Raw genomic sequence first — 4,999 nt, forward strand, 5'->3', positions numbered from 1 at the left:
CTCCGTCTGCACAGTTTCTCTGTACTCTATACACTGAAAAAGAATTGGTGTCTTCACTCTGAAATAGCTAGTAAATACACATGGAATTAAAGGGGTGGTAAAACACATTATTTTGAAGGCTTGACTGTGTTTGTGGGGTGCACTGTAACATGTGTTCATGCTTCGTTTAAAAAAAAATTGCCTTATTTTTCATATATTTGACCTTTATTCTACACTGCTCTGTCCCTCCTTGTAAAACGGTCTGATGCTTTCCGGGTTGTATGAAGCCAGTCCCTCAAAAATACGCAGTGGGCTCAGATTGGTTAGCTGGCCCAGTGTGTTGTGATTCGCTAAACGCCTAGTGCACGTATGTCGGAAACGTCACGCCCCTTACCGGAGGCTGTGCTTTGGTCAGTGTTAGAAACAACAGCGTCAATAAAACCATACCAATCTGAGCCCGAATCAGACCCAGAACATTTGAGTGAAGATGATCGAGCAGAACCTGTTCAGTCCTCAAGAGTAAAGACTGCGGATCTATAATGATCGCTACTGAATGGCACTTTAACTTTTGTATTTTTAGAACGATTATAGCCAAATATCTGTCGCAAGAACTAACCCAAAACGAACACTAAGCACTGGCTTTAACTAGTAAGTTAGCCAAATCACACACAGAACCATGTTTAGCATGCCTGTAGATAAACAATACATAAAAGCTCTAATCAAAGAATCATTTACACTAATGTCAGGTTCGCTGTTGAGATTTTAACGTTAGTGTTTGTAACGTTAGGTGTTCGTCGGATAACGTTAAGTATGAATGAGCATTTAACAGACTGGTTTGCAGAACAGCGTTGTCATCTGTTTACTTCCTTGCTACAACCTATTACAGGAAAACACATCGATGAAAAATAAATCAGACTTACAGGTTGTGGCCCGTGAACAGCTTCTGTTTGTAAATCCAGCTTTCAGGACAAGCCGTTGTGCATATCCTGTATTGAACTCGCGAAGTTTGTGGAAGTTTGTGTTGTCCTCCGTGAAATGTGCAGCGCGCGCGTCATGCATCCACGCACCGGCAGTGTTTTTTTCACGCAGCTGACGTTGTGCAAATCTGGCATTGAAATCGCGAAGACGGTGGATGTTTTCCTCTGTTAGATGTGCTGCAGGGAGCCCCGCGCGCGCCTGATTCCCCGCTGACTCAAACACACGTGCATATAACATGTTTTATGTTAAACGCTCTGCAACGCACCCCCGTCCCAAGGAAGGCTGAACAGAGCAAGTACCCCAGACCTGCAATCCGGATGAAAATAACAGCGTTTCCTCGGCATCGCGGCAACAACACTCCAGCCTACTAACCACAACAGCGCCGCGATACAAAATGGCCTCACCCCCCCCTTATTTAATATTCTCGGAGGAGGGGTTTATGTAAATATTGAGCCTGTTGATGTCACCAACCCTGGAGGAATGTCTGTAGTCGCCTGCTGGCCGTTTGCTGTAGTTCTTAGAAACTGATTTCTTTAAAAGCAAATATCTCCCTTTGCTTTAAACTTTGAACGTTGTAACTTTGCAGATGTTGTTTATGCTCAAGCAGCAACATTACACGCTAGCTAAAGTTAGAATAGTGAAATCGTGGTTTACCACCCCTTTAAATGTGCAATTCTGAAGTAGAAAGACTGAAAGACTAAAACATACTCCAATGATGTTTGTTTTACTTACAACCTCAAAATCTTTTACAGTGTATACAGTATTTGGTATTTCAAGGTCACACTGAATTTTGCTCTGAGAGTTTCCACTGAAATAGAAGCAAACATGTGAATGTGTTTTTGCAGATTAACTTTTTTTATTGACTTTTTGCTAACTTCTCTAATGTCATGTACAGTATGGTGTCCATTGGTGTTTTCAACATGCTGACATTGCATCTATTGATTGTAATGTTCACACCTCTAAAGGAGTGTTTAACCTTTGTGTTTAACCTCTATTTGTGCTGATTTTATTAATCTGTTCGCTGAGGTTGTGTTGCTCCTGCTATCTCTGAGGAAAGATTATGCAAAAATGTCTATATGTATTCATTGACCAATATCAGGACTATCTCAGCGGCTTCTAAGCAGACAATTGATTAATATTCATTATAACCATTTGAGCATAAAACAGTTTTCAGATCTTTCAAAAGGTATATTGTTTGTCAAAATAAATCAATAATTTGACAGAAAAACAAAGTAAATCAGTATTGACCCCTCTTTTGGGAACAACAGATGTTAATAGTTTTATGTAATTTCACCAGCTTGTATGTGAGATTGGATAGAAGCTCCCATATTGCCAGTCTAAACACAATTCATGGCCTCAATTAAACCTTCATGTCTACTAACAGATCCTGTGTCAAATATGTTTCTGCTAGCTGAGATGTACGTTTTGGGACATAACGATAACAGTTCAGAGTTCTCTAGTGCAGATGAGAAATTGGCTGGAATGCTGCACAAAGGCAAATTTACAGAATTACAGAAATGGAGCTAACTGGAAAAAAATCTGAGAGATTCCAGTAAATGTAATAGAATTCTGGGAAGTGTTCTTCCACTGCTCCATTAATTTAAGTATACACTACCCTTTGCAAGATTGATAATAATGAAATGAATAATAGCAGCAACTCAACATATTAAAACCAAATCAAATAAAGGCAGCGTTAAAAAAAATCTCTATATTAATCTAAAATACAGTAATGTATATTAACAGTATTTTGTGTAGTGTATATAAATTATGTACACATTTCTCTATAACATTACACATTTGACTAGGCTATATGACGATCTTTTTGTCTGTCTGTCAATAAAGCACATTAAACATAAAAACGTCTTTAAACTTTCATAAAAAAGCATTCATTTCTGAATGCCTCACAACCCTGCAACATACTTGTAACGGTTGTTTTTTCAGAGTAACAAGGGATAAGGTAAACAGACGTCCCTTTTTTCCGGGGACAGTAGAGGTTTTTGGTGTTCTGTCCCCGACTGGAGCTGTATGTGCCTTATAATAGGGCCTTGACAGGGTGCGTTATTGTTTTGTGCAATTTTAAACATCCTCAAAAGTTCCGCAGTCACACAACAGTAATTTCTACTCATCTTAAATATAGACTATATATATATAACTAAACAATTTCTTGCAACAAATACATTTGTAGAATACACATACTTTAGAATGGTGTAATAAGTTACACTTAATCTTAAACACCAATAAGACCAAAAAATTTCCATAGATTTTAGAAAATCACAGCAACCCACCAACACTTTAATTAATGGAGAGATTATTCAGGTTGTCACAAACTATAAATACCTTGGCATTGTACTGGGCAACAAGCTTAAATGGGATTCAAGGACTGATTTTTTGCACACTAAGACACAGCAAAGACTGTACTTTTTTAAAGAAACTGCTTGTTTTTAATGTCAATGACAAAATGCTTCGATGTTTTATGCTGCTTTTATTGAAAGTGTTTTAACTTGCTGTATTATCTGTTGGTTCGGAAATGCCACTGAATCACAGAAAAAGGTAATCAGTAAAACAGTTGCTACTGCCAGTAAATTACTTGGGACAACAATACCGAGAATTGAATACATTTACAAAGACAGAACGATGAGAAAGGCAAATAATATTCTATGTGATTACACACCCGTTGGCATCTCATTTTAAATGACTGCCATCTAGGCGTCGCTTCTGCCCACCCCTTCTGACCAAGAACAGATCCAAATTCTCTTTTGAACCACAAGCTATAAAAGCCTTAAATCAGTAAAAATAAGCTAGATGTCCAGCTGGTCTGGTCAGTGTATTGCACTGTATTGTTGTATCATATGTCTGATGTCCTGTTATGTAGTGCCTTGCGATTGTACCACAAACCCAATTGCCCCACGGGGACAATACAGTTATCTACTACTACTTTCTACTTAAAATAAGCCTAAAATGCAAAATAACAAGCACAAATAAGGATAGTTTGAGTAATTTTCAAGCACAAACGTAACAAAATATTCACAGTAAAAAAAGTTGTGATTTGTTTATACAGTGTAAACAGCTTGTGAAAGTGAAAATATTATATATACAATACAATTATAAAATTGTGAAAATATTTGTTAAATAGTTATTATAATTTATCATATCATATTTATGTTGTTTTATTTTTGTAATGTGTTTTTGTCATAATTTTGTTATAATATAGTTTTGAACTGCTTACTTTACAGTTACTATTAACTGTTCTCATCGTGCATTTTTTTTGCCAGTGTGGATGTTTTTAATTGTTTAAACCAGACCAAAAATTCTAATAATTAAAATACATCATAATAATTATTAATGTTAATAATAATAAAGGGAACCCACAACAATAAAAAAAAACATTCAAAAATGTATTGGCCCCCTGTTTTAATTAATAGATAATAACAATTTCAGATATTTTGGCCACTCAAATAGGAATGTCAGAAATCTGGTCACCTTAGAGTAGGATCCAGATGCAGCAAACATTTATTCAAACAAACAATTTATTAAAAGTAAATCCAGGCAAAACTGATGAATCCAGACACATATCCAGACAAAGGAATGCAAACAAAACTAACAACAAGCACACATATAACATCCATAGAAGGACAACACCACACAAGTAACATGAGAAACACTGGGGGTTAAATACACGAGGGGTAATTGGGAAACAAGACACACCTGGGAACAATAAAATAACTAATCAACAAGAAAAGCTACAAAGGACTACAAAACAAGGCACAGAACAGGAAATAATATAAAAGTCCACACAAGACTAGGGGAACACAGGCTGGGATCATGACTATACTACATCAGAATACATCAGAATTTAGTCTCTCAATGCAGATGCTACACCCCAAACCAGTTACTAATGACGTTGAACGCTAGTTAAGGAGAAAATGGGAACCTCACTTGATTTTGATGGTGACACAAGTGATAGTACTTCAAGGGAATAATTCATACTATATGTGCGTGTCTTTACGAGGCCAAAGGCTAACTAGGTTTCTTTAGAGATATT

This window comes from Gobio gobio, assembly GCF_949357685.1.
Source record: "Gobio gobio genome assembly, chromosome: 1".
Taxonomy (NCBI): Eukaryota; Metazoa; Chordata; class Actinopteri; order Cypriniformes; family Gobionidae; genus Gobio; species Gobio gobio.